Raw genomic sequence first — 19878 nt, 5'->3', positions numbered from 1 at the left:
CAGTTCATTTCAGTTGCTCAATCGTGTCCAACTCTTTGGGACCCCATGAATCGCAGCACGCCAGGCCTCCCTGTCCATCACCATCTCCCAGAGTTCACTCAAACTCACATCCATCGAGTCGGTGATGCCATCCAGCCATCTCATCCTCTGTCATCCCCTTTTCCTCCTGCCCCCAATCCCTCCCAGCATCAGTCTTTTCCAATGAGTCTTGAATAATCTCATTACCTTTTCTAGATCTGTCAAGAAACCTCCTTCTGCCTCTTTCCTACATGAATATTTGTTATTATACTTAGAGCCTACCAGATTATCCAGGATAATCTCTCCATCTCAAAATTATTAACTTAATCATACCTGCAAAGACCCTTTTTCCATATAAGGTAATGTTCACCGGTTCCGAGGATTAGGAAGGACCTTATGTCTTTATGGACGTTATCTGGCCTACCACACAATACATTCTCTTACATGCTTGTGCATATCTAATTTAAGACTCTAATGACACTGATGACAATCAGTGTTCTTCAGTTAGTTAGAAAGAAACTAAACCTAATGATTCGTGAATTCTTATCTTGTGCTTAGTAAAGAGACAAGATCGGGGGGGTTAACTTAACAAAAGGGGGTTTTGACAAATTCTCCAAGACAAAAAGGAAACATGGACCTGGATTTCCTTTCTAGAAGGCTTAGCCCAGGGCATCTTGTCTATCTAAGGCTGCAAAGCATGGGGTTTTGGAATATCAAAAAAGAGCATCCTATTTGGGATTACTCCATGAATCTAGTCAGGCAAACTTACACAGAATCACTCTAAAATAAGAGATAGAAAAAAAAGGTAAAATAAACAGTATGGGGAAAGAGATTTAAAACCTGGGTTTAATCTTTGAGACACTGAAAGTAGGTCCTGAAGCCTTATTTAGAATAAAGGTAGAGGTTGAAGATAGGATAAAGAAAGTAGAGGGAGTAGGAGAACAAAAGTGGAAAGGAATAATCTGGATAATCAATTCAGTGTTTCTTATCTTTGTTAATGTTACCAACATCTATTCAATTTCTTGCAAAAGAAATATGAGAGTCATATGTGGCATCTTCCTCTCTGCTTCCATATCCATTTCACCCCACTGCTGCTGCTGCTGCTAAGTCCCTTCCATCATGTCCGACTCTGTGCAACCCCATAGACAGCAGCCCACTAGGCTCCTCTGTCCCTGGGATTCTCCACGCAAGAACACTGGAGTGGGTTGCCATTTCCTTCTCCAATGCATGAAAGTGAAAAGTAAAAGTGAAGTTGCTCAGTAGTGTCTGACTCCTAGTGACCCCATGGACTGCAGCCTACCAGGCTCCTCCGTCCATTGGATTTTCCAGGCAAGAGTACTGGAGTGGGGTGCCATTTCCTTCTCCAAGTTCATCCCACAGGACTGATAATTTTTGCCCTTAGAGAGCTCCCAAATCCATTTATCATCAGCACTGTCTTTACTCTGCTAAGAATAGCTCGTACCAGGATAATTTTAATAGTCTACCAACCAGCATTCGGGAAGATCCCATGGAGAAGGAAATGGCAGCCCACTCACTCCAGTATTCTTGCCTGGAAAATCCCATGGACCACGGAGCCTGGTAGGTTACCGTCCATGGGGTCACAAAGAGTTGGACACGAGTGAGCGACTTCACTTTCACTTTCAACCAGCATTCAACATGAGGTGTAGCCTATTTTCTGTTAATATATTAAAAGTTCAATGTATGTAGTATGATTTAATAAGCTAGAGTGGTTATAGATCTCAGACAGTCTAACAAGAACAGTTATAGTTCTCAGCGTAATAAGAATTCTCTACATAAAGAAAATTTTCTAATTCAGATATAAACTACTAGCCTAGAATTAATATTAATTAGAGTGTAGATGTGAATGTCATGAGAAATGGATCAAAGATATGTGAAAACACATTTTATGATATTAAACTAATGTTTTCCCTTCAAAAAATCCATTAAAAATGAGGAAGAGTGAGCTTGTATCCTTTGTTGAAATTTACAAAATGATTTACTAAATTATATTAAGCTCCTGCAAGAAATGACACATATGGGATGACTTTTTATTTGAATTTTTGTTTCTTATACCAGGGTTCATCAAGCTGTTTCATATTTATTTCTCTGATTAATAATATGTCAAAATTCTAATTCTAGTACCAATTTATGGTGTGTTGGCAACTGGAGAATGAAACAGCAATGTAGACAACAGGCAAAATTGATTTTTATCCATCTTCTTTGAATTCCAGTAAATGTTTCCCAAATGTGCTTTTTCTGTTTCAACCAAACTAAATATTATAGTCTTATTTCTCTCAACTATTAATTATGTTACTTCTGAGAATAAGAATTTCTTAAAGCACAACAGTATAGCTGGATGATATGATTTAATGTGTCAGTCATTCTGAATTAGAGGCTGCACATTTAAGACTTCCTACTATTGTTTCCTTATTCATAAAGACACATCATATTTTTATTTAGTCATTTAGTGCAAATGGGTTTCATAAGAGTTTTTAAAATAAACATGAATGCTCTGAATTAATAAGAAGTGAAATAAAACTGGATGATTATATTACATATGGAGTCAATCGGAAAGTGAAAAAATAAATGAGTTAATTAAAAAAAACAAAACAGAAAATGAGAAAGAAAAACTTACACAGGAAGTGCCTGGAAAACCCAGTGCATCTATTCAGAAGGTGGAACATTTATTCCACCTGTTTAACAAGTAAGATAATATCAAGAGAGTTCTAAAGAAATAAGCACTTCTTCCAGAGGCAATCGTAGCACCATCAAAATGGAGATTAGGACATTGAAACTGCCTGTGTTTTCAATGTTCTTATGGATTCAGGGCATGAACTACTGAGTCAGATGAGAAAGATAACTATTGGCATTCATGGTAAAATGCTAACAAGACCAACTTCTTATTCTCTTTCTATATCAAACAGTATTAAAAAATATCCCCAAAACCTGTTTGTAAAGATTAATGAGCATATTCTTTCAGACATAACCATCTTTGCCAAAGTTCAAATAGTGCAACCGGGCTTAAAAACACACAATTCATACTTAAGAATCTTGCCACTTTACAAGTAATGACAAAATTGTTATTTCAACAGTATTTATCAAACAGTACTCCTTGGAGACCTGATGATAATGGGATTTTGAATGTTGACTACAGGGAATGCTGCTTAGTCCATTTCAAATCACTGTTGCAACAAGTCATCTTATTCTACCAGGGGTTTAACCTATACTGGAGTTAATTGGTGACATAGAGGTTCACCTTCCTTCCATTAGTCAAGGAGAAACTGGAGTCCTGCATGCACAATCAGTATACATCTAGGGATTAGGGCAGAATGAAAGAGAATGTGACTCAAACTGAGAGACTTAACTTAAAAGTTTGAGATACCTGATTAGTTTTTCAAACAAGATGCACTTCAGGTATAGATGCAAAGAAGGAAATATAAGTCTGTGTAGCTGAAAAGTACTGCACATACCCCTTGTAGAATCATTTCATAATGTTGTAAAGATTTATCATTTGGGGTCACTCGGGTTTAGTCTCTCCTTTTATCTCCTCTATTTTCTTCTTGGGGATTATATCTTCATCCCTGTGTATAGGCTTGGTGGGAAGGTTATATCCATTGCTAGTTTCCCAGATTGGGTGATAAAAGGACTGAAGTTGTAATTCGGAGATCCTTTAATCCTCTCCTGTCTGAGGCGATCCAGGGGGCCAGTTTGTGATTTAAACACTGTTAATCTCTAAGGCACTAGGAAGTAAAGAGGAGGTGATACACACAGGTCATTCAGCAGAGTGTTATCCATTGAACATCCTGACTACATTGTTTCAGTTATAAGACCACACTGGGCATCTTTGTTCTTGGCTCCTGCTTATTTCAAAGTTTTGTCCTCCAGTTTCCTGTTGATTGACTGAGCCTCCATAATAATTCCAAAAATTTCATTTTACTTAGATGTAGATATCATCAGTGAATTCATATTGAAATGAGCAAAATAGAAAACATTAGAAATGAATTTATTGTCATGGGAACAATCTCTAACATTAATACATTGAGTTAGATTTGAATTTTGTTCACTTTAAAAAATGAACAATTAATTCCTTAAGAGTATAATCGTGGACTTTTATAATTTAAAAGATCCTTAAAACTTTCTAATCTAATCTCTCATGTGTGGTTCCCTTGACTCTGCATGAATAATGGCAGTGGTGTAAGTGCAAGAACACAAAGTATCTATGAAAAAAATTCATAAACTGTGTTTAGAAGGAGGAATAAAAATTCAATTACTTTTATTTCTGTACATTCAAAATGATACATTTAAAAGAGAAAATTAATGCTTTTCTTATCTTGCCAAGAATTTTGAGGGGTTTTATACAACTGTTGCAGTGTGCAAGACATCCCTTTACCTTAGGATCTCAATTCATGTCTAACAATGGGGGTTAGACATTTAAGTTTTAAAAATATTCTCAATCAATTCACAATATTTATTGAGCAATTATCATATGATTAACTCTGATACACAAAAAAGTAAGCAATGAAGAAAAAGTCAATGGTCACTGTATCTTATTTTCCAGTAAAATACTTTGGGGATTGAGATCCCTTATTAGATAATTCCGTATAGCATCACTATTAAGACCTTAAATGCTAAGACTAAAATGAACTATAGCAACAGCTTATGTATTTTATGAGACATGCAGAACCTCCTTTATAACATGGTAAAAATTGAAATATACCAATAGGTTTAAACTACAGGGAGGCAGAGTTGCAGTTTGAGAAAACAGATGTGTACAATAAGAAGTATACAATGTTTTCCAGTAGAAAAGAAAGAAAGCAGGAACATCTGCCTAATACCAAAAAGCCCTGCCAGGTCTACATTTCTTTTTCATCACCCTTATGTCCTAGCCAGACTAACTCTACAGATCTGTCACTGGGAGTCTTGAAGTCTATAGCTTTTTGATAAGTGGACACAGAACTCAAACTAAAATGACCTGGCTCATTGAGAATATGGAGTCTGTTTCCATCATGATTTTGGAAAACACTTGCTGTTGATTATGTTGAAGACCACAACCTGGAGTGCAGCAGTGGTGAGAGTCAAAAATATCAGTGCCCAGAAGCCTGGGAGAATAATAGGCATTTTCAGAAAAAATAGTTTCAAATCCTTCTTGCCCCTATATTCAACTGAGAACATGTCCCTTTGCCTCTCTCTCTCTCCCTGGGAAGGAGGGAAAAAAAAAAAAAAAAAAAGAGCTCTTCTGTACTCTTGCCTAATTTAAACACTGGACAGAAAATATGGCATCTATTTTAAAATCCATATAGAGATTCAGGATATATTGGAAGGAGAAAAGCTTTCACAAAGCTAAGCAAGAGGGTGCATCTGTGATTGGAGGAGTCAGACAGATGCACCTGATGCTCAACCAATTTCTGAGGAGCCTTGGAAAAAGCAACACACTTCCCTTTTTATTGGAAATGAATCACAACCATTCTCTGCTTATGGTGTTGGAACACAGTTTCCTATTTTTATTCAAAGAAGCACTATCTGACAAGAAAAATGAAACAACCCCCATGCACTTAAAGAAAATAAGTGCAAAAGAAAATGGCATTAATTGATCCTTCTTAACAAGTTCCTCCACATCTCCATTTTAATTTTCATCATCATCTCTTTTAAATGAGTCTTTTTCTTCCCTGTTCTGAATTACTGCTTAAATTAACATTGTTCTTTAAAGTCAACAAAAACAAATAAAAAAAGAGGGCACATACAGAAAAGCATAATTTTCTTTGAATATTGGCATTCAGATAGCATAAGTCATGATTATCAGAATTAAACAAAAGGAGATATAAAAATAAGTTTTCTAAGGATTTGAAAAAGAGGTACTATAGAAAGTATGGGTCTTATATCATTATACCTGCCTCCGTCATTAACACAGCATATGGTTGCCTATCTGTGCACTTTTGGGTACATGGTTCTATTCTTGAAATTAGTTTTTGAATCACCTTGGTCAGCTCCCTCATTATCTTTAGTGTCTTCTTCAAATCCTGAATAAACCTCGTTTTTGATCTTGGCTTAAATTTCCCTGGTTTTGACTTTCCTATTTTTCCCCTTTGAATTCACACTCTGGCTCATCCCTAGACTGAACACTCAGAGAAGCAGCTCACACGAAGGGAGCCTTGGCATTTGGGATCCTTCCTAGAGCCAGCCTGCTGGATGGCTTTACATCTCATCCCCACCAAACTCCCCTAACAAGTTAGCAAATGTATGATAGAACAATAGTAGTTATTCAACATTTTAAAATGCGTTTCATATTCTGAACAGTATAAAGGTGAACAAACTCAGTGGGGGCAATTACAGAAAACTCAAAGTAGATTCTTATTGGCATAATGTTTGCTTTAATATGTTGGATTTCCATATATTTGAAATTGTGATAAGTAGGACATTCTGTATCTAGCTGAATAAAATGAAAGGAGAAATTATTCATCTAATAGATTATAATTATTAGCATACTCTGAAGTAGAATGTATTCATTTAATTAACCATTTGATCAGCACAGTTAATTTTAAGTAATTCTTACTATGAGAATAGTATTACTTTGCTGCAATGCTTAGAGTTCCTTGTGGTGCTTTTTGCTTATAGTAGTAATAATGTTGCAATTAGTTTAGTATTTACTACTTTATAATAAAGTAGAATTCTTTATTATGGTTTATATACAAAGCTCACTTTACTTTTACTTCTACACTTACCTCCTTCTTTGCTTAAATATAAAAATACTTGATAAAGCGAATACTTTGGAGTTCCTCTAAGCATTAAGTGTTTTCTGGTGTCATATTATTATCAAGAGTCTGTCTTCTCCTTTCATGATTCTGATGAACAATTATTCAATTATCTCTCAGGACATATCAGCCATCATTGTCTTTGGAAGCCTCTCCTGACCAATCTCCAACCAGCCCCTCTAGCATGACTGTTTCCTTTTTCTGTTCTTAAATCATGCTCTGTATATACTTCTATCACTCACAGAATATGTGGCACAAAATAAATATAGCTTTTACTTCTATCTTCTCCAATCTGACCCCAGATAAATTTAAACTCCTGGATCTTATTTCTCCCATTTATTGTCAAATCCAGCACAATGTCTGACATACAGGAGCTACTCAATAAATATTGTTGAACTGAGTAGTATTTTTTAATTATTGCTAGTTTTCAGTGAATAAAATCTTATGCTGTTATTAATGTTTTAAAAGATTTAAAAAATAATTCACATGAAGACTGAGAGGATGCTTTGATGCTTTTTAAAATGTCTACAAATTAGTTGATACCATTCCTTTTAACGTGCTGCGATTCATGGGGTCGCAAAGAGTTGGACATGACTGAGCGACTGATCTGATCTGATCTGATTGCTTTTAAGAAGTAGAGCTTAATTCCTCTTCTCTTGAGTATAAGCTGGACTTAATTAATGACTTGCTTTGGATGAATAACAGGTGATGAAATAGCAATGTGCAACTTTCAAGATTAGGTCATGTAGGCATTGTGGTTTCCTTCTTAGCTCTCTGTCTTGGATCACCTATTCTAAGGAAAGTGATTTGCATGTCAATGAGAACACCCAGCAGTCTATGGAGAGACCCATGCAACAAGGAACTTGAGGCTTCCTGCCAACAGCCATGTGAATGAGTCATCTTGGAAGTGAATATTCCAGCCCCAATTCAACCTTCAGATAACAGCAGGCCCTGCTGACATCTTGAATGCAAATTCATGAGAGACCCTGAACTAATGCTACATGAAGATTTTTTCATCTCTGAAATTGTGAGGTAATAAATGTTTGTTGTTTTATCCCACTAAATTTGGGAGGCATTTTTTTATCGTAACAATACATAACTAATTGTTGTTGTTGTTTAGTCACTAAGCCACGTCTCTCTTTGCAACCCCACGGACTGTAGCCTGCCACTCTCCTTGGTCTATGGGGTTTCCCAGGCAAGAATACTGAAGTGGGTTGCCACTTCCTCCTCCAGGGGCTATTCCTGATACAGGGATCAAACCCATGTCTCCTGCATTGGCAGACGAATTCTTTACCACTGAGCCACTAGGGAAACCCATACACATTCTTTAAATAACACTTAAATAGTGCAATATAGATTTTTATAATTCTTTTACTAATAGCTAAATATTGTCAAATGTAGAGAGATATAATGGAACAGTTACGAGACCATACATTAATATAAATGGAGAAAAGTTTGAGACCAGAGGATGTTTATTATTTAAAGGGTGACTTTTCTAATAACAGTATGAAACACTAATATAGGCTACTTAAAGGATATTGCTGCATCTGCCAATGCTTCTTAAAATTAAATAGATTGAATTTTGCCTGCATATGACCTCTAGTAAAACATAAGATCTTATCATATAACATCGGAATTAACTGTTTCCATAACTTGATATGTGTGTTGCAGCTCTGTCATGTGTATCATGTAAATTATGAATATTTACTTTAATCTCACTAAAACGCAATGAGTAAAATGAAAAATATATAGGGCTTTTTAAACCTATTTGCTAAAAATAAATATGTACAATGAATGGGCTTGTTGAATACTTAAGAAATTTGGAATATGATAATACTAGCTGTACATCACAATTGCTTGAGGAAATTTAAGCAAGAATGATGAATGGATCTCACTCTTATACGATCTGATTCATTAGGTTAAGAAGAGGTGTGGGTATTTGGATCTTTAAAATGTCCCAAGATGATTCAAATGTACAGCTATTTTTGAAAACCAGTGATTTAGAAGAGCCTCATCAACACCTAATTACAACTATGAAGTGGCTCACCAAATTATACATCAGTAGTTCATGAATGGTAGGGCACGTAAGAATCACTTGCAGAATTTGTGAAATACATAGCATTTTGAGTCATGATTCCAAGAGGTTTCAATTTATCAGACCTAGAATAGTGCCCAAAATACTGCAATTCATAAGGATCTTAGAGGATTTTTGATGCATGTGGGACGTATAATCTGAAACATTGACCTACACAAAAAAGACCAATAAACTCACTAGTAAGATCACTTAAAACCTAACAATAAGCAAAAAAAAAACAACAACAACAAAACAAACACTCCCAACTTAAAAATGAGCAAACTATTTGTAGAGACACCTCACCAAAAAAGATGTACAGAAGGCAAATAAATATTACTCAACATAATGTCAGTAAAGAAATACAACTTAAAACAATAAATACCACTATAAACTGATTAGAAATAGCTAAAATCAAAAACAAACAAAAAAAAAAAAACTGGTGGTAACAAGTGCTGACAAGGATGCAGAGCAACATGAATCCTCATTCTTTAGAGAATGAAAAATGGTACTGTCACTTTGAAAGTTGGTTTGGCTGTTTCTTACAAAGCTAAACAAAGACAACACACAACCCATTAATTGCCATCCTAGGTATTTATGAACATGATTTGAAAATGTATGTCTGCATGAAAACTCTCACAGCTTTATTCATAACCACAAAAATGGAAACAACCAAGACGGTCTTGGATAGGTAAATGGACAAGCTAATTGTGATGTGTCCAAACCCTGCAGTAGTCAAAAGGAATAAGCTCTTAATCCACATTTAAACATACATAAATCTGAAATGTACATTGCTATGTAAAGGAAGCCAGCTTGAGAGATCTTGATGGAGTATGACTCTATTTATATAACATTCTGGAAAAGAGAAAAGTATACCAACTTCAAATAGATTATTACTTGTTAAGGGCTTGGAAGAGTATTAAATGGAGGGAACATAGGAGATATTTTTAGAACTATGCAAATATTCTGTGTAGTACTGTAGTTGAAGATTCATGACACTAACCATTTGCCATAACCCATAGAATTATGCAAAATACAAAACAATAAAATCAACTAGAGGATAGACAGAGGTAACAAGAGGGAATGAAAACTATGAGAGAAGAATCTAACTGTATTACAAAAATATGACATAATCTCACTGAAGGGAATTAATGAGGAGAAAGCCATGCTGACCTAAGACACTTCAGAAATGAATGAACGCAGATTAAAGGCCTAAAGGAGCTGTACATATAGCTGTACACACTATACTTTAGTTGATAAAGTTATTTTTCATGGGAGTGTAGGTTAGCAATTCTGAAACTGCTGTAAATTCATACCAGGGTTGAACAAATATGTAAATGAATGTCAGTTGGAGGAAATCAGATTTCTTAATGTGGGAGTGAGAAGTTACAGATGGGCAAGGGACATGGCTAGAATGAACCAAAGTGAACCGTGATACTGGTTTAGAATTAGAGACATCAGTATAAACTCAGACTTAGCATAATATAGAGACTGATACACATATATTTCCTAACTTTGTCCACTGAAAAGTTCTAAAAGCAATGATCCCCCAGTAGCAATGAGTGCACCCAAGGTCCGATTTTTTTTCTTACCTCATGCAACTCTCCAATAAAAGGAACCTGAGATTCTTTAAGAAACGGATAATTTCTGGACCTGGGACAAGGAATATACAATATGAACCTGAAGCATTTATCAACCTCGTGCCTGTGCACTTAATTTTTCAGTCGCATCTGACTCTGCAACTCCATGGACTATAGCCCACCATGCTCCTCTGTCCATGGGATTCTGCAGGCAAGAATATTGGAGTGGGTTGCCATTCCCTTCTCCAGGGAATCTTCCCAAATCAAGGATTAAACCTGGGTCTCCTGCATTGCAGGCAGATTCTTTATCATCTGAGCCACCAGGGAAGTCCAGAAAGTAATTAAATGATAAAACAAACAAAAAACAAATATGTCAAAGGGACACAGGAACCAACTGAAATAACTCTCAATGGCAAAGTTACAGCAAAATAAGTATCACAGTATTGGACTGTAATTCAAAATGTAAATATCTATGAATCCATACTGATACAAAAAAAGCACTGAGTTAATCAATCAATGAATATGGGAAGTGACACATTTCTGGTATAGAACTGCAAACAATTTATGTAGATACTCCTCACTCAATAAAGTGGAATATAAATCTTCACCTCTCAACTGTGGTCTACACTTAATTTGCTTTCAAAGAGTGTGGTATAGAAAAAGAAGTGGACAAGGTTACTATCACCAGTAATAAGTCATGATGATAAGATGCATGTTATTCTGCTGCTGCTGCTTCTGCTCTGCTAAGTCACTTCGATGCTATGTTGAGAATAGCATTGTACCTCTCTGATCTTCCTCCTAATAACTCATAATATCAGTTTAACCATAAGAAAAATAGCAGTCAAATTCAGATTGAGGGACATTCTATAAAATACCCAACAAATACGCTTTAAAAGTGTTAAGAAATCAAAAAACAGGAAAACTATGAAAAAATTTACCAGTCAAAAGGAGCCTAAGAAAACATGATGGTCTTGGATATCTTGGATATCCAAGTACAGTATCTTGGATAGGATCCTGGAATAGACAAGGGACTATAAAAAAAAAAAAAAAAAGAAAGTCTGAGTAGTGTATGGAGTTTAATATCTGTATATCCATATTTATTCATTAATTGTAACAAATATACTACAGAAGTACATCAGCAAGATGGGAAATTATATACGGGGTGTATAGGAAATCTCCATACTATCTTTGTGACTTTTCTGTAAATCTAACTCTCCTAAAATAAAAAACTTTATTTACAAATGATAGGCCAATTCCCCTTGCCTATGGCATAAAGCAAAGCATGGTCCCAGTAAATTATGGTAAAAGAAGCAGCCTTAATTAAGCTCTCTCCCTAGACTTGAGGGCTTAGCTGGGCCTAACATTTTATTGAAAAACAATGAGCAAGTTTGCTCACTATGGCAGCAGTTTTTCAAGTTCACGTAGCTCTAACAGAAATCTATTAAAGATAAAAAGAAGCTTAAACAGCCTATATTACTACTTCTTGCTTTTGTTTATACACAGTGAAGAGTATTCAGAATGGACCTCATCTCAAGCTCGTGTTAATCCTTAAATAATTACAATTCATCTACTCGATGCTGGAAACACCTCCTGGAATGTGACTTTGTTCTGCTGGCTTGTCTAATCCGATTCAATTACTTCAGTTCCCTCTCCCAGAGGCTTCACACTCAGAAACTGAGCTCTGTGTGGAAAGGAAAACTTGGGAGGGGTGATTCAGTTTCAACAGAAATGGGCTGAACAGTAAAATAAAATTTTTGTAGTCCTTTCCCAAATATCAGTGCATCAGTAAACACGAGAAACAGCATGTAATTCACAAAGTTTCTGGCACCTCTGTTGTGATAACGGTGGATTGGTCTGGCTGAAAGAATGCTGGAGATGGGAATAGTTCACTGGCTTGGACCAGTTCGAATGGATGGAAATCATAAAAGTCTCTGAAGCTGGAGGATATGAAGTTCTGAAGCTGGCAGAAGCTTGTCATCTGCATGCAGAAAGCGGCAGAGAGATTACAGATTTCCGGTACAAAGGGAACTCCTTCAGTCACCTGTAAAGTGTTCCCTTGTCAATTAGGACCTTCAGAGAAAGGCCGCAACAACTAAGCGGTGCCTCCTTCCTCTCCTTGCCAAGAAGAGCCACCTGCCCAGAATTAAAACTTTGATTTAAAAAGAGAATAAAATATCAGAGTTCAGTGATTGCTCACAGAATTCCATAAAAGAAATTGTAATCCAAAAGAGCCGAGAGGCAGAGCACATGCTCTATCACATGTAAGGATGAGTCTGAGATTGTGTGATCTCAACATGAAAAAAGAAACCAAGGTCTTAATTAATCACCAATTTTTTTGCCAGCAGTAAATGATGTAATGAAATAAAGTGTATTGTCATTTTCTCTTTTGTCCAATTCCTGACCCTTTGTTATATTACTTTCAGTGAATCATGTCTTTTATCTCAAAATCATCTTCATCACTTTCCTAAACTGCCTACAATTTTACAATTGAAGAATGAATAATGAAACATCAGGATGCATGAGAGATGAATTTAGAGACAGTGATCTTTAAATGGAAATTTATATCTTTTTCCAGGTTCCTGCCTGCAGTGAAAGTGAAGAAAAAATTTACTCCTCAGAATTTAAAATGTGTTTTGCTGTTGCTGTTATCTTCTGGGTAATTGGCAAACTTTCATGGATGCTTTTAAAAGCAGCTAAACATTCCAAAATAAATGCTGCTATATGAAAAACACCACAAGCATTTTCACTTCTGGAAGCTTAATTCTCTTCCCTGACATTGAGAGATGATGGTAGACAGATTATCAGGATTGGGGGAGGTGGCTGAACACAGATTAAAGAGCTGTTTCCAGAAGCAAATAGACAGGTGTGTGCTCAGTTGCTAAGACATGTCCGACTCTTAAGTGACCTCTTGGACTGTAGCCTGAAGGCTTCTCTGTCCATGGGACCCTCCAGGGAAGAATACTGGAGTGGGTTGCCATTTCCTCCTCCAGGGGATCTTTCCAACCCAGGGATCCAACTCATGTCTCCTGTGTCTCCAGCAATGGAAGGTGGATCCTTTACCCCTAAGCCACCTGGGGAGTCCATTGCTTCTCACTGAATGATTTGGGGTTAAATACTTGAATACTTTAGCCTCAACTACCTGTAAAATAGAGACAGCCATAGTACTTAATATAGTATTGTGGGGGTTAAGAAGATTCTTTCCCAGCTGAGCCAGAAGGGAAGCCCAAGAATACTGAAGTGGGTAGCCTATCCCTTCTCCAGTGGATCTTTCTGACCGAGGAATTGTGGATTCTTTACCAACTGAATTATTAGGGAAGTGCAGTAAAATAGAGATAGCCATAATACTTACTATAGTGTTGTGGGGATTAAGAGAGACAATGTCTGTGGAGCACACACCTGCAGAGGTTATCATGTTAGAAAGTATCCAATCTTTATGATAATATTCTGGGAAAAACTACATTTATACTATGGTGAATGTTTCAGATAAGGAAGACACTTAAAAATCTAGTGGGTGACATAAAAAGAGAATGTAATTCATTATCTCATTTATTCATAAAATGTTTACTGAAGTTCCCTTGTATACCTTGTACTGTTTTTTATACTGAGGAAAATGCTACAATGAAAAAAGCTAGACAAGATCATCGTGCATAGAGAGTTTACATTCTGGACTAATATGCTATCATATTAAATCAAATGACTTAAAACTTCAAATTATTTTTGTAAAGAGACTATTCATGCCATCACTGGTTTTTTATTTTCCCAGCAACTATCAGAGAAATTATTTAGAGATATTAAAATCAATTTTTACTATACACTTTGGCCAAGTTGATTTTATTGTCACATTTGGCAAAGAGATTTCACAGACAGCAAGGATTTTAATCAACTGTTTTGTACAAATATCTTTACAGCTTATATTATTTATTACATCAAGTGATCTACCTGGATTCAATCTCTGGGTCTGGAAAATCCCCTGGAAAAGGAAATGGCAACCCACTCCCATATTCTTGCCTGGAGAATCCCATGGACAGTGGAGCCTGGTGGGCTACAGTCCATGAGGTTGCAAAGAGTTGGACACGACTGACTAACACACATACACATGCACACACACACACATGATCTTCAACAAAATCTTGGTCCTTCTGAAATGCAGCCACTAACATAGTAGCATGAAAGAATACTGCAGAGATGTTTGCATTAAATTCCTAGGTGGAATTTTAGTCATAGAGATTTCAAATGCCTAAAGTTCTCAAAAGTTCACGTATGAAGCCTCACATGGAATCTACAAAAAGAGTAAAGCATCCTTCCAAACAGTCCACCCTGTGGAACTGTAAGGGTACTGAGGCATTCAGTTCAGTTCAGTCGTGTCCAACTCTTCGTGACCCCATGGACCACAGCACGCCAGGCCTCCCTGTACCATCACCAACACCCAGAGCTTATTCAAACTCATCTCCATTGAGTTGGTGATGCCATCCAACCATCTCATCCTCTGTCATTCCCTTCTCCTCCTGCCTTCAGTCTTCCCCAGCATCAGGATCTTTTCAAATGAGTCAGCTCTTCACATCAGGTGGCCAAAGTATTGGAGTTTCAGCTTCAACAACAGTCCTTCCAATGAACACTCAGGACTGATTTCCTTTGGGGTGGACTGGTTGGATCTCCTTGCAGTTCAAGGGACTCTCAAGAGTCTTCTCCAACACCACAGTTGAAAGCAACAATTCTTTGCCACTCAGATTTCTTTATAGTCCAATTCTCACATCCATTGGAGATGTGAGAAGGCACTGGTGACCTACTCCAGTACTCTTGCCTGGAATATAGTCCAATTCTCACATCCATTGGAGAAGGCACTGGTGACCTACTCCAGTACTCTTGCCTGGAAAATCCCATGGATGGAGGAGTCTGGTAGGCTGCAGTCCATGGGGTCGCTAAGAGTCGGACACAACTGAGAGATTTCACTTTCCCTTTTCCTTTTCATGCACTGGAGAAGGAAATGGCAACCCATTCCAGTGTTGTTGCCTGGAGAATCCCAGGGACGGGGGAACCTGGTGGGCTGATGTCTATGGGGTCACACAGAGCCGGACATGACTGAAGCAAATTAGCAGCAGCAGCAGCACCACATCCATACATGACTATTGGAAAAGCCATAGGCTTGACAAGATGGACCTTTGTTGGCAAAGTAATATCTCTGCTTTCGAATATGCTGTCTTGGTTGGTCATAACTTTTCTTCCAAGGAGTAAGTGTCTTTTAATGTCGTGGCTGCAGTCACCATCTGCAGTGAAGTTGAAAACAACAAAAAAAATAAAGTCAGCCACTGTTTCCCCATCTAGTTGCCATGAATTGATAGGACCAGATGCCATGATCTTAGTTTTCTGAATGTTGAGCTTTAAGCCAACTTTTTCACTCTCCTCTTTCACTTTCATCAAGAGACTCTTTAGTTCCTCTTCACTTTCTGCCATAAGGGTGATGTCATCTGCATATCTGACATATTGATATTTCTGCATATTCATCTGCATATTGATACTTCTCTTGGCAATCTTGATTCCAGCTTGTGCTTCATCCAGCCCAGCATTTCTCATGATGTACTCTGCATATAAGTTGAATAAGCAGGGTGACAATATACAGCCCTGATGTACTCCTTTTCCTATTTGGAACCATTTGCATATGTATATATTATATATATATATGTGTGTGTGTATACATATATCAATAACCTCAGATATGCAGATGACACCACCGTTATGGCAGAAAGTGAAGAGAAACTAAAAACCTCTTGATGAAAGTGAAAGTGGAGAGTGAAAAAGTTGGCTTAAAACTCAACATTCAGAAAACGAAGATCATGGCATCTGGTCCCATCACTTCATGGGAAATAGATGGGGAAACAGTGGAAACAGTGTCAGACTTTATTTTGAGGGGCTCCAAAATCACTGCAGATGGTGATTGCAGCCATGAAATTAAAATACGCTTACTCTTTGGAAGGAAAGTTATGACCAACCTAGATAGCATATTCAAAAGCAAAGACATTACTTTGCCAACAAAGGTTCATCTAGTCAAGGCTATGGTTTTTCCAGTGGTCATGTATGGATATGAGAGTTGGACTGTGAAGAAAGCTGAGTGCTGAAGAACTGATGCTTTTGAACTGTGGTGTTGGAGAAGACTCTTGAGAGTCCCTTGGACTGCAAGGAGATCCAACCAGTCCATCCTAAAGAAGATCAGTCCTGGGTGTTCATTGGAAGGACTGATGCTAAAGCTGAAACTCCAATACTTTGGCCACCTAAAGCAAAGAGTTGACTCATTGGAAAAGACCCTGATGCTGGGAGGGATTGGGAGCAGGAGGAGAAGGGTACGACAGAGGATGAGATGGCTGGATGGCATTGCCAACTTGATGGACATGGGTTTGGGTAGATTCCAGGAATTGGTGATGGACAGGGAGGCCTGGTGTGCTGCAGTTCATGGGGTCGCAAAGAGTCGGACATGACTGAGCAACTGAACTGAACTGAACTGATGTATTTATTATCTGTATTTCTCATAAGGAGAAAAAACAACAAAGACATTTACAGACCCAGTAATAGATTTTTAGATACATTTGCATACACATTTTATATACGTATATGCACATACATGTATTTACTTAATACGTTAAGCAGACATTTATGCACGTGTAGGTGTTTCTGTACACAATTACATAGAGAAAAAATCTCAGTTGATCCAATCTAATATCAATATTATTTAAAAAGGAATTTTTAATAATTCCCAGGTGGCCCTAGTGGTAAAGAACCCAGCTGCCAATGCAGGAGACTTCACCATAAAACCCGAGACTGTGAGCCACATGGCAGAGCAGTTCTCTTGGGTTCCCTTACCCTACTGCCCTCCACCCGGGTGCCCTTTCCCAATAAAATCTCTTGCTTTGTCAGCACATGCATCTCCTCGGACAATTCATTTCCGATTGTTAGACAAGAGCCCAGTTTCAGGCCCTGGAAGGGGTCCACCTTCCTGCAACAAATAGCGACTCTGGCAGGACTCTTCGCTGAGACTGACATCCTGACCACTCGGGGTACTCAGGGGCCAGCTTGCCTGCCAATGGACCAGACCCAGCAGCCGCAACTGGGACCCTTTTGTCCCTGGTCTCCTGCTGACGCTGACAGCTGGCCAGAGTGCCCCGACCGGTAAGGAACAAGAGACTTTATTAACCTCTCTCCCCTTCCCTCTCTCTTTCTTCTCCTTAACCCTTCCTATCCTTCCCCGTTTTTCTAGTCCCCCGGTCCCGGATGCAGGAATCTGGTCGAAGGGCCCTCAGCCTGAGCTGAGGATTGGAGACTGATCACCTCCTCTTTGCAGAGAACTCGAATTCTGGTTCTGATTTCTGGTAGGGCCGAGATCCAGTCCTCCCTTCTCTGGAGGCCCAGGGAAAAGTCCCATAATGCCTGGGTATCTGTAGGTGGCAGGAGATGTCTGTAAGGCCACCCTTTTGCCCTCCTCTACCGCCTCCTCCCCCTTCTTCTTTCAACCTGGCTTCCTTTCCTCCCTTTGAAATCTTTGATGTTAGCACTTGGATCTGAAGTTCTGTGTCTCTATAGGAGGTTTTCTGAGAGACTGTATTTAAGGGCTTCCCTGGTGACGCAGAGGTTAAAGGGTCTGCCTGCAATGTGGGAGACCTGGGTTCGATCCCTGGGTCGGGAAGATCCCCTGGAGAAGGAAATGGCAACCCACTCCAGTATTCTTGCCTGGAGAATCCCAGGGACGGAGGAGCTTGGTGGGCTACAGTCCACGGGTCACAAAGAGTCGGACACGACTGAGCGACTTCACTTTCACTTTAAGAGAGGCAGGTTTGATTCTTGTGTCCGGAAGATCCCCTGGAGGAGGGCCTAGCAACCCACTCCAGTATTCTTGCCTGGAGAAACCCATGAATAGGACACAACTGAAGCAACTGAGCATACCCACACACACTCTAGATATCACAAGTCTCATTCTTCCTCTCTCAGTCAGGGAGCCTCTCCCCACACGCCTGTAATTCCTTCATCTTTGCTCCTCAGCTCTTATTCTCTGTCCCTCTGTCTGCCTTTTAAGTTAACACTCTTAAAAACCTTCTTTTAAATGTTTACTAAAGCTAGCATAAGACTATGTTTCTTCCCTGGTGTTAAATCAACACTTCCCACTCCATCTAGTTTTTGACTGCTGAGTTTAACACTGGGAGGAGGTGAGGATTTCTGTGTCTGCCAATTGGCACTGCTTGGGAGGAAATCTGGCATCAGAACAATTGCACATTTAAAGTCTATGTCACCCGGCCTCTTTTCACTGGGCATTTTCTCTGTTCTTTTCATGGACTTTTGTTCCCCTGAAACTTCAGATCACTGCCACAAAGAATAATCAAATGAGTGTTAGTGTTTCTAGAAACTATATTTTGCACAAAATGGAATGGGTTATCTGGGCATGATAGAACAGAAAATCAGGAGTGAATATCATAAGAAAAAGACTTATGCTTTAATATGATTTAAAAACCAAACTGTATCTAGACAAGAATAAGCTTTTTGTAAAAGTAAATTGAAATACTTGGTAAACTGACAATTGAAGATCAAGAAAACGAGATAATGCACTTTGAAAAAGTGATTATTCTGAGGTTTGTCCTCTGGCAAGGAGATACTAGGTTAACATTTGTACTGTAAGGATCAGAAAGAAAACTGGATAATTTGTAATAACAATTTTAAGGAGATTATATTTCTAAGGAAAAAAATAAATATTTGATGGAAAAATATTTGAGAGAAGAAATAGCCCTTGCTAGGAAGACTGATAATTATTGTGCTGTGTGCTTAGTCACTCAGTCGTGTCTGACATTTTGCAACCCAATGGACTGTAGCCCACCAGGCTCCTCTGTCCATGGGATTCTCCACGCAGGAATACTGGAGTGGGTTGCCATGCCCTCCTTCAGAGGATCTTCCCAACCCAGGGATTGAACCCAGGTCTCCTGCATTGCAGGCAGATTCTTTACTGTCTGAGTCAACAGGGAATATTGTGGGTCTTTGCTAATTCTGGTTTTAAGCTAAAGGTTAGGCTTGGGCTGAGCAGAACAACTAAACTAAAGGAAAAGGAAAACTAGCTAATTACTGGTGGTCTGACAGGTTGGCATGATAGATTGAAATCGAGAAAAGTTCCTAAAGCATGGTCAGTTTTCCCTAATTGAAACCGGCTCAGTTCTGAAGCCACATGGGAAATTAAGGTGCTCATCAGAAACTAATAAAAGGCATAAAGAAATCTCTACCTTTATCACAGTACTTAGGAGGCAGAGTCATACTGGAAAGCTATCGTGTGCCTGAGGCTAGATCTCCTTCTCCACAAATGCCACAGCATAAGCTTCTCTGGGCAGGAGTGTAAGGATCTTGATTCAAAATCTCTAAATAGGAGAACTGTATTGCTTTTCATCTTTCAGAGCTAAAGAAACAAAGGATGGTGAGATTCTCAATCAAGAGTCTG

The 19878-nt window shown here is 38.3% G+C and overlaps 1 long non-coding RNA gene across 15 annotated transcripts in view; it reads right to left on the bottom strand.

Annotated features, from left to right (window-relative positions):
• The window catches only part of LOC147369852 (uncharacterized), a 1128106-nt gene that overhangs the window by 880483 nt on the left and 227745 nt on the right, over window positions 1-19878 (bottom strand). Inside the window, exon 3 of one of the 15 annotated variants that reach the window (XR_015167979.1) lies at window positions 2132-3758. The exons of the other annotated variants lie outside the window; for them this stretch is intronic. This is a non-coding gene — a long non-coding RNA (uncharacterized LOC147369852). Of the gene's footprint in view, window positions 1-2131; window positions 3759-19878 lie in introns of those variants that run through there. 15 annotated transcript variants of the gene reach the window in all.

Source organism: Bos grunniens, chromosome 7 (genome assembly GCF_055505025.1).
Source record: "Bos grunniens cultivar Pamir isolate PY7600 chromosome 7, Bosgru_T2T1.0, whole genome shotgun sequence".
Classification (NCBI taxonomy): Eukaryota; Metazoa; Chordata; class Mammalia; order Artiodactyla; family Bovidae; genus Bos; species Bos grunniens.
This window is presented reverse-complemented; position numbering and strand designations above follow the sequence as displayed.